Below are 11,773 nucleotides of genomic sequence, written 5' to 3' on the forward strand. Positions count from 1 at the left end.
AGGGCCTGCAGCAAAATTACGTTGAATATGCCGCGAAGCGCGTTTCCACCCCTATTCAGTTCGCTCGCAGCGTCCTCGCAAAATTTTTCCACACGCAGCGCCTCAATGAGAGAGCGCCGTTTGGCTTCTGGCCATTTTCCACTGCTCACTGTTGCCTGTGTATCCGCACACGCCGCCACTGAGCGCCACGCAGGACCGCCTTTGCGTCGGCCCGCCGCGGCGCTGCAGTAGTTGGCGCGCCGCTTCCAACTGGAAGAAAGCCGAAGAGAAAATTCTTAAGCGCACAGCCACAGGACTAGGCAAGGTTCCCGTTAGGCTGATTAATGAACTAGGACCAAAAGTAAGGGAACTCGGGTGAACGCAGTGGAATATACTTTAAAAGATAGACGAATACCAGACGGTTGGCGACAAAGTAGAATGAATTTAATTCATAAAGGTAAGGGAGGGAGAAAAATAGAATTCACTAGTATAGACGATAATATACAGGTTAGCAATGCAGTCAATCAAGTTAAAGCTGCAAGCATGGGCAGAGAATAATGGCATTTTGAGAGAACTTCAGAATGGCTTCAGAATAGATAGGTGTTTGAATTATAACTTATTTGTTCTTACTCACTGTATTGAAATATCAAGAGTAGAAAGCGGACCGTTATATGTGGCCTTTTTAGACATTACAGGAGCGCATGACAACGTAGACCGCAACATCTCGTGGAATATTCTGGAAGGGGAAGGCTTAGTTTAGGCGACGATTGTCTACAACTTTTGAGAAAGCTTTACCTAAAAAAATATCGTTTGCGCTGAATGGGAATAGGGGTGAGGAGCGAGGAGAAAGTTGATATCAACAAGGGACTGAGACAGGGGAGCCCTTTATCCCCACTGCTGTTTATGATGCACCTGGTGAGGATGGAGAGGGCGCTAGAAGGAAGTAACAGCGGGTTTAATCTCTCATACAAACAGGCCGGTACAGTATAGTAGAGCAGCATCTTCAAGGTTTATTTGATGCGGGCGACATTCTGCTGCTGGCTAACAAGCAAAGTGACAAGCAAAGGCTAATATCTGTGGACAGGAAGGCGACAATTAGGTTTGAAATTTAGCGTTAAGAAATCAGGTATGGTACTCAATGAAAACAGTGAACAGATAGTGGCAATACAGGGCCACTAAATATCTCGGGTAAAAGAATATAAATACCTTGGTATATGGATAAACGAAGGCAATAAATATATGGAAACACATGAAAAAACAATAACAGTGAAGGGGAAGAGAAATGCAGCCATAACGAAACACAGAGTGCTATGGGGATACAACAGGTACGAGGTGATCCAGGGTATGTGGAAAGGTGTAATGGATCCAGGACTTACTTTTGGAAATGCGGTTGTTTGCTTAAAATCAGGGGTACAATCAGGACTCGATGGCAACCAAAGGTCAGCGGGACGCCTCGCATCGGGCGCTCATGGTAAAACTACAAATGAAGCTGTGCAGGGTGATATGGGCTGGGCAAGTTTTGAGGTGAGGGAAGTTCACAGCAAAATTGATTATGAAGAACGTCTGAGGAATATGGAAGAAAATGGGCTGGGAGAGGGTTGAGGTATTTGTACAGGAAAAACATTGGTTCACAGTGGAGGAAAATAACTAGGAAGCTTACCAGCAAGTAAGCGGCATGTAGGGTGAGTAACACAGCAACAAAGAACGTCAAGCGGAATATCAGAGAGGCTGAAATAATCTCATGGGTGGCGGCAATGGAAAAGAAACCTGTCATGAGTAACTACTTAGGAGGAAAAAAACGAAATCAGGAAAGAAACAATTTATGATAACTCAAAGGGAAGCTCATTACTTTTCAATGCGAGATCAGAATGCCTTAGAACACGCAATTCTTAAGCGAGTTATAAGAAGGAAGAAGAAGCATATGTTTGCTGCGATAAAGATAGGGAACCGACGGAGCATGTTTTATTAGAATGAGAGGATATCTATCTGCCCAGCGGTCGATTTAGGCACCACTGGCCTCCTTGAAACCCTTGGGTTCAGCGAGAGTAGGGGGAAAGTACATGTCCGCAATAGAGATTAGTAAGAGGCGATTGGAATATTGGTCGAAGAAAAGTAAGGAAACGACAAAAAAAAAAAAAAAAAAACGGAGACATACAAAAAGAAAGTTTGGTTTTCTATTTGGTTAAGGGAATTCATCGTGTTTTTTTCCCTTTTTTTTCTTTTTTAACCTAGGTTGGACATTAGGCAGTAAGAGCTTGGTGGCGCAACCAACCGCCCCGTTTCAAAGGGGACGCTCATAACATCCATCCATCCATCGCTCTTCAAAGTGTCTCCTGCGTCGCCGAACGTTTTCTCTTGCAACATACTGGTAAAGTTTAATACTGATGGAGTGTTGCACCATGCAGCGTGACGTTGACTAAAATTCCAAGTGAAACGGGATTGAGCACTCCAATGCCTTCTGCAATCCTGCTTACAAACTTTGTGCCACGCCCTTCTCTGCAGCGTTGCAAAATTCACGATATTCACGGAGCAGCCACCTTCGCACCTCAGCAACAGGTATGCCAGTGAACATCTTAGCCTCTTGCGAATAATCGCCTGCACGCGACAGCTTGTGGATAATGGGCAGTCGGCAATTATCTTGGCCACCAGAAGGTTAGTTCCTCGGAAATCTAGGATACTATTTCGGTCTGTAGACATTTAACCTTTATTTAGCGGTCGCCTCTGCTGCGTATATTTTCAGCACTGACGCCAAACGTTTTGTCTTATGCCTGCTTTGTGTTGGTGCCTGGAAACACTGGAATCCCTAAAGGAGCCAGCCGATTCGCATCGTCGTCCCTTAACGGCCCAGTTTTAACTGTTCCTGCTAAATGTTGTTTTATTACGAGGATATAAACACATTTTATTTCTAAAGTGCACTGAATCGCCATCCCCAATTTCCTCTGATGATTTCTGACACTTACTTTCCGTAAATGGCTTTCGCGACAGTTGGATGCGACATTATCAAGCTTCCGTAGCAGAAGATCGTGTCTACATTTTTACCTTTTATAGATCTGGTTTCCTTATATGACCTCTTTTAGTGGCACGAGCCTCGAGTGACACTCTTGTTTCTTGCGCAGCACTTTCGATTCACCTCCTGAGACGACCGGGGACGAAAGCCAAAATGAATCAGAAAAATAAAGTAGAAAAATATCACCGCCCAAGCGCTCTGTACAAATGGTTAACCCGCGAAGCTTAAATGTGCGGCCCCAGTGTTTATCCCTGGGTTAATCCCAACGGTTCATTAAAACGATGGCTAGGTAGGCTGCCGCATCCTCGGTATGCAGTTGTTGCTTGCGCCCGGCTGCACGAGCCTGTTCTTGTGCCCGGGCTGCAGCATCGGCACGGCGTACACGACCTCGTGCCCGGTTCTGCTCGCGGCGTTGCTGATCGAATGCTGCCTGCTCCTAAGGAGCACGTATGACGCGTGCCCTACCCATTTTGGAGCCGGAGAGAAACTGCTGCGCGCGCGCTTGGCTGGCTTGGCTGCGACGGAGAGCAACGATGTCACTACTGGCGCAGTTAAACTGGTTGATCGCGCGCCTCTCTCTCTCTCTTTCTCTCTCGCTTCTTTTTCTTTTTTCGCGCATGCGCATGGGGTTGCGCCGGAGGAGCTTTCGCCTAGATGGCGGCCAGAAGCCCTTGAGCTCTAGCGTCATCCTCGGCCTGCTGGACGGCCAAAAGTTGGTTTTCGGGGGCCGAGCTAAGCAACAAGGTCTCCCACTGCTTCCGATCCTTAATTTTTTGGCCCTGTTGCGGCGCACGAGGACAGGCCCAGATAATGAGATCCAGGTCCGCCCTTTCTTGACAAAATTTACATTTGGCCGAATATTGGTCTGGGTATAATGACTGTAAGTCACCGGATTTGGATATGTATTTGTTTGAAGGAGGCGCTATGCCACCGCCTGCTGCTTATTAAGTGATGGGTGTGCGGGAGGAAAACGCACCTTCCCCAATCTGTAATGGTTAGTTATCTCCCTGTAGCCAACCATCCGGTCCCCTGTCAGCCCCAGCCGCGGCGCCCCGGTGGCTCGGCTTGTGAGTCCTCGAGCCACGGTGTCGGCCGCCTCATTGCCGGGGAGGGAGGAGTGCGCAGGCGCCCAGATGATATGGACAACCCGCTGACCGCGGAAGTTTGCCAGGATTGGTTGTGATTCCTGCGAAATGCGCCCCTTTGCGTAATTTAAAATATCGGTTTTAGAATCACTATTATCGTGGCCAGTGTGGAAGCCATTGCGAGATCAATGGCCGATTCTTCAGCCACCTCGGCTCTGTTGGTTTTAATAGATCCGCTGACCTTAATATCACCTTCCGAGTTGACTGCAACGATGGACATATTCTGATTAGTCGTGTACTCTGCCGCGTCGACGTACACCACGTCCTGAGAGCGTTGGAATCTCCTCTGTATAGCTCTTGCCCTTTCCTCCCGCCTTTCCCTGTGGCGTTCGGGATGCATGTTTTTGGGTAGCGGTGGGATAATAATCTGCTTCCTTATGTCTTGGGGAATGTCCACTTTAGTGCCATACTGTGATGCGTATGTTACTCTAAGCTTGTTAAGTATGTGTCTGCCAGCAGGCGTTTTTGTGAGTCTTTCGTATTGCGCTATCGTATGGGCTTCTATGAGTTTTTCGAGCGTGTTGTGGGCACCTAAGCTTAGGAGCCTCTCATTCGATGTGTTTATCGGCAAGCCTATAGCTTGTTTGACTGACCGTCTAATGATGCCTTCGATTTTTGTCTTTTCTGCTGCTTGGAGATTTAGCTAAGGGATTACATATACTATGCGGCTAATGACACAACCTGGACTAGTCGTACCAGATTGTCCTCTTTCATCCCATAATGGCGATTAGCTATTCTCTTAATTAGTCTGATTGTTTGTTGTGCGCTGTTTTTTAGTAATCTGATTGTTTCCCCGTTGTAACCATTCGCCGATACGTGAAGTTCGAGGATTCTATTAATAACTCTAATAATAGGTACTGGTTGCCATTTACAAATAGCGTGATGTTTGGTTTATACGTAGAACTCTTACGGCCCCTGCGTGTCGGTCGGTATAGAAGTAATTCCGATTTTTGCGGCGAGCATCTCAATCCTTTATCCACGACATATTTCTCGACCGTATGTATGGCTGTTTGGAGAATTTCCTCTATCTGCCCATCACTTCCACCTGTTACTCAAAGGGTGATATCATCGGCGTACAGGCTATGCTGTAATCCTTCTATATTTTATAGTTCTGCTGGCAGGCCAATCATAGCTACATTGAAAAGAAAGGGAGATAAGACTGATACTTGTGGTGTGCCCCGGCTTCCGAGTTTCATCTCTTTGGATTTCACTTCATCGATTGTGATTTGCGCAATATGGTCAGAGAGAATGTCTTTAACATACGCATGGGTTCGTTGCCCCACTCCTAGGCCTTGTAAGTTTTCTCAAATAGCCATGTGGGTGATATTGTCAAAGGCATTCGTAAGATCAAGACCAAGGATAGCTCTGGTGTCCAGTGTTTGAGGTCCCGCGTCTATTATTTGGTGTTTGATTTGCAACATAATGTCTTGTGTAGACAGTTTTTGTCTAAACCCGATCATGGTGTGCGGGAAAAGGCCATTATCGTCCATGTAATTAGTTAGACGTGTGAGGATGACGTGCTCCATGAGCTTGCCGGCACACGACGTTAACGATGTAGGCCTGAGATTCTCAAGTTGAAGTTTCTTTCCCGGCTTTGGAATCATTATAACGTGGGTGGTTTTCCATTGGCGTCGAATATTACCGTGTTCCCAGCAGTTGCTAATATACTTGGTGAGGGCCGAGATAGATTCATCATCGAGATTTCGCAGGATCTTGTTGGATCCGGGCCTGGCGTGGATTTCGTGTTGAGCCTGATGAGCTCCCCTGGAACTTCAGCCTCGGTTATGGGGCTGTCAAGATCCGGGTTTTCCTTACCAGTATACTGATGCTGTTGTTCTTTGGTTGTATTTCCTACGCATAGCCTTTGTAGTTCCTGTAAAAGTTCTTCTTCCGTGCCTTTGTATCTGTGAATTATTTTGTGCAGGCAGTGTCGTTGGGTGGACTTGATGTTTTCCAGGTCTAAAAGGTAACGCAGAAGATTCCAGGTTTTAGGTAGCCCTATCTGTCTCTCCATGGCGTTGCACGTGACCTCCCAATTTTGACGGCTTAATCTGTTCGCATAGTCCTCTATTTCCTTATTGAGCATGGCGATTTTCCTTTTCAGATTTCTATTACGTTTTTGCTGTTTCCAGCGTTTCTGCATGCTGTTTTTTGCCTCCCACATATGTAGGAGTTTGCTGTCTGCCTCCTTTATCCCCGCTTTTTCTGGAATAGTCTTGGTGGCTCCTTTCACACGTTGATGAAGTTTTTCAGTCCAGATCTCGATGTCGTGTATGACTTCATCAGCTTCCTCCTCCCGGATTTTGCGGAAGGGGTCCCATTCGACAATCGTTGTTTTCCTGCCTTTCTTTTTTGATGGGCCTGCGTGTACAGTTGTTGCTACAATAAAGTGATCACTACCCAGGTTTTCTTGTGTGTTTATTGATTTTGCATCGGGTGTGTTCTTTGTCAAAGTTAGATCTGGTGTGGTGTCATTGCTGACGCTGTTACTCATTCTAGTGGGCGCCTGTGGATCCGTTACTAGAGTAGACCCTCCTGCTGAGCGTCTAACCATAGATTCCGACCCTTGACGTTCTCCAAACGTTATCCCCAAACCGCGTGGGGTGCATTAAAGTCCTCTACAATTACCATTGCATGTTTTTCTGCTAAAACTATAATTTTTTTTTATGGAACGTTAATCCGGAACTTCAATTAAGGCTACCACAAAGTATACTGCGGCATCTGGAAACTATCACCGGCTTCGACTAAATAATGGGCGCACGAACAGCCTTATGTTTCGACATGGCCAGCCTACGAGTCCATATTGGGACAAGTGCGGTGCCGTAGAGTCTGTAGAGCACATCTTGTTTGCGTGCGTCGCTTTAATTAACTTTTTTCCGGTCATGAACAAGAAGACATGCCCGTGTTCCATATGCGAGCGCTTTGCTCATGGGTCTTAATCGTGGCTGCATTAATACACATGGTATGCCTGTAGTCATGGAGTACAGGGTGTGTTTCTCCACTTAATTAACGATTAAAGACAGCCAAGTGTATTCCGCATTCTACGCCTCAGAGTTGACCAATATTAATTACTTATTAAGATCTACGGTTTGATAGCGATTTCATTCTGTATACGTTGATTTATTTTTATCCCTTTTTTTTTCGGCCCAGTATAGAGAGAAAATGACATCGAACAGAGACAAAGAGAAGGCCGACTAGATCGACCACCCGTCATAGCCTTTATATAGAGACGCCTCGCTTCGGCAGCTATGACTGGAGCTATTACTGCACGCAACGTTCTTTCATTTGACATCATCGGCCAATTCATCGTGCCACTGCTGTTAGTGGCAGTAAAGGAGATCGATTATCACCGGGATCTTCTTCATTGGATCGCTCACGTGTAGGCTGAACGTAGATATTGTGGCTCTTGCCGTCTGAAGGATTGCGAGGAGAAGTGAAAAATATTTTCATACATACGCAGAGAACCCTCAAATCTATGACATCGCAAACAAAAATAGTGTTGCGAAACTTTGAGCCCATACTATTCAGTATCAAAAGTATGACACTTTATTCGCGCTTTAAATTACTAGCTACACATAATCACATCTTTCGTGCCGTTGTATTGGTGAAAGACTTAAGACGTTGTGGCAGAAGTATATTGTGCCCTCATAACAAGTGACCACCGGAGGCCGTGTCCTTCCAGCTATTTATATTAAGCAGGCATGCTTTACAAGAAAGTCTCGTAGGCAGGCTCCGAGCCATCAATCCTTTGTACACAGAGTTTCGATTGGCTAGGCTGCAGTCCTCATTGCAAAATCTAAGAAAGGAAGCTCGTTCAGTCCAGATGGAGACACGTATGGCATACCTTTCAATCTTAGACCCGCAGGCTGAGTGACCTTACTTGGTATCTACAATCAAAGCTGGGAATATGAACAAGTCCCGGTGGCTTGGATGAATGCCAAGGTGGGGTCAATTTAAAAACCAGGTAAAGTTGCCAATTTACTCTCTTCATTTCAACCAGTAAGCTTAATAAACAGCATAAGCAAATTAACGTAGGACATGATACAACAGAGGTTACAGTGGTGGCTATAGAAACTAATAGAAGGTTCCCAGAGAAAATGTCAGGCTTTTCGTTCGCCAAAGTGCTGCAGACTCAATTTTGGATGTAGTTACACGTGTTGAACGCGAAAAAAATTGGAAGTCTTGTCGAAAGGGCGAATCATTGCAATAGCAAAAATGTATACCTTTGTGCTGTAGCTCTTCGAACGGTGTTCCAACAATGTGCACTGGCTACATGTTGGCGCGATGCAGCACGCGAGGCAACTGCTGCACTTTCGTAGATGATGATGTTAATGTCATCCTCTTTGAAACGGGGCGGCGGTAAATAGTCACCTATATAGCCTGCTTTATCTAGTGACGTTTTATTTTACCTATGGCCGCCCAGCATTTTGCCTATTGGATCTCGATCTTTACTTTCGTGATTAAAACCCCTATCTCTACATTGTACCGTCGCCTACGCTTGCAACGACTCCGGTTCTATCTATCTGTTCCCAGCTTTTTTTTCACCAATGCTCTAAATTTCATATCACATATCTCTATCGCCGACCAGCTAATCCTTCGATCCTCTTTGATTCTGGAAGGTGGACGTTCCCCACGGCTCTCGATGGGTGAGTATCTTCGCAGTTCATTACGATGTGCTGAGTCGTTTCCTGGATTTGTTTGCAGCTCAGACATGCCTCATCATGTGGCGCATATTTGCCCCAGTATGTGTTTGCTCTAAGGCTCGGGCCTCTATTAGCAGGGCACTGCCCTTTGTATTATCACACAGATTTTCCGTCCCGATTTCTTTCTTGCCGTTTTTGTAAATCTCCGCAGTCTTTTTTGTTTCTATCTTTTGCATCCCATTTACCCTTTCTGTTTATGCCGATTTCTTTTTAATGGCTCCTCGTTTTCTATTTACACTTTCGATTACCCTATACTTGGTTGCCAGCCTTGTTGACCTCTTCCTCCATTCCGTGTGCACGCTTGTTAGGTATAGCTACCTGTGCACTTTAGACCGCCGTTCCTTTTAATCCGTGCTCCCTAGCCTTTCTTCAAAGCAAATTTCTCTGTACGCTTCTCTGACTTCAACAGAAGCCCAACACCAGTCACCTTGCACTGCTTTATTTGTGCTTTTACCGTATAGGCCCCCAATGCCAATCGGCCCTCCAGCCTTTAGTTCACTTCCAACCCCGACAAGCTTTCTGATCTAAAGCACAGAATTGCGTTACACTTTTCCTAATTCCTCGCACTACTGTGTATTTATTGTAGCCCCAAAGTGCTCTTTGTTTTATTGTTACTGCATTCCGCTTCCTTTTTATTTTTGCATAATCTTGGTGGACGCTTGAGTAGGTCTGTCCTTCATTAAAGATCGTAATCCGTGATATTCCCGATCATATCTCCCGAAGCTTAAGGCCTAGATTCCTCACTGCATTGTCATATACTGTATATGTTCAGGTCTTTGTAAATCCCTTGCATTGTCCGCTAGTTGCACTATGCCGTCCGCATACATCAGCCCTTGGACCATTCTGTTGCACTCTTTGCCCATTACGGATGCAAGATCAAAACCTAATTTACTTTTTTTTCAAGTGGTCTTTCTATGCCTGTAACATAAAGCGTGAACAACAATGGAGACAAAGAATCCTTGCTTCAGTCCTCGGTAAATTTCCACTAGTTCCTTTTTTTATGCATTTTCGGTCTTACCATACGAATTGCACTCGGTTGTCCTTATATATCACCCTCAACTGCTCCACGAAACCGTCGTCTATGCCCTCGTGCTTGAGAATATACCATAGCAATTCCCTGTTTACGATGTTGTAAGCTCCCTTATTATCTAGAAATGCTATTTATAAAGGCCTATTCTGAGCGTTTGAAATCGCTATGCACTGAGTTAGTACAAAAATATTATCCTCTAAGCGTCGGCCTGGCCTGAGCTCATTCTGTAAGTCCCCAGTATATAATTTTTCTCCGCTCACTTCGACAACTCTAATTTTATGGCTTGTATTGCCATTGTATACATCACGGACGATCCAGTAACGAACCTGTGCTAGCTTGTCTTATCCTTATCCCCTTTACCCTTATAGGTAAAGTTCATCCTGCTTTCACACCACCCAGTCTGAATTTGTTTTAATAACTTGCCCTACGGCATTAGTTAGCTTTGCATTGCTCTTTAAACATAGCTGCTTTAGCTGTTTTGGGATTTCATATGGTCCTACTGCCTTGTTGTTAGAGGCATTTATTCAGATCCTTTTCCTGTAAAATTTGAAGAACGCTTAAGCTTGCCTTTAAGAGTGGAACGCGATAGCATTCAAAGATCCCTGTCTGCTTCTCACGCTTCCCGGCAACTGCAGCTTATGTAACCATAATGTTTACCGGGAAACGTTCACGGCGCTATGCACGAAGGCGAGCTTTCTGGTAGAAACGTGGCCTCCTGCGTGGGCCGCGATGCGCGGAGGCGAGCGCCACCTGGAGGTGTTGCAGGGAACCGGGTGCGCCGCTGTATGAATGGTAGAAACGCTGGAAAAGGGGTTTGTGCTTGAGTTTTCCTGTAACAGAATTATGTTTTCTCATATGTTCAAATCACAATCAGACGCTATCATGTCTGTAGGTTGTGTGTAACCCGTACTTTACAATCTTCCTGATGAGAAATTGTTTGTTTTGAGAAATTCAGTTAGTAACTTCCTTGCGCTACTCGGAGGGCCTGCGTGGTTGGGCATGCGTGGTTCGGAATTATCTTTGGCGAAAAGATGGTCAGCGCGGGACGCTGTACGCCGGACGCCGGATTTTCTGCGACACGAGGCCCTTAACGTTATCGCGTTAAAAGCTTCTCTCCCACTTGCTGTCTTTCCACCCGTTCAAGTATATTACGTACGCACGAAACTTGTCATTTTATCCGGCTGTTGTCACAGAATGACAATCACTCATTACTAAACAAGCTTATTCAGATACGTGGAAGAGAGAGAGAGAGAGAAACGAAGAGGGAAAGGCACGGATGTTAACCAAGGACGTGCCTGGTTGGCTACCCTACACTTGGGGAGGGGAAAAGAGAAGAACAGATAAGGAGAGGAAAGAAAAATAATAGTCATTCACAGTCAGCCGCAGAGGAATCTCCACTGTCACAAGCGTTCGTACAATCCAGTGTCCTTCAAGAAACGCAAAAGGGCTTTTGTGGCCTGTTGCACGCAATAACGCGTAGGCCATGGTCCAAGGATGTTTCCTTCTGGGAGCTCTCTATTGTCTAGCAGGTTGAGTTTCGGTTGTAATGTACGTCGTTGAGTGTCAAAGGATGGGCAGAGACACAGAAGGTGCTCTAGAGTCTCATAGCACCCCCACAAATTGCACACTGCACTGTGCCATTCCTATCAGGAATGAATAGGAATTTGTAAATGCGACGCCCAGCCGCATGCGACACAGTAAAGTTATTTCGGGACGGGAGAGACCAGACGGCAGGCGAAGTCGCAAGTTAGGGTGGAGAGAGTACAAGCGTGAGTTGGAGAAACCCAGGGAATTCTAACGTCTAAGTGTGATGTGGCGAACAAGGGATTGAAGTTGTCGTGCAACATCAGTTCTTGAAAGTGGTATAGGAACCCACTTATGTTTTTGGGGAGCCGAACCCGCAGCTTCA

Source organism: Dermacentor andersoni, chromosome 4 (assembly GCF_023375885.2).
Source record: "Dermacentor andersoni chromosome 4, qqDerAnde1_hic_scaffold, whole genome shotgun sequence".
NCBI classification, from domain to species: domain Eukaryota; kingdom Metazoa; phylum Arthropoda; class Arachnida; order Ixodida; family Ixodidae; genus Dermacentor; species Dermacentor andersoni.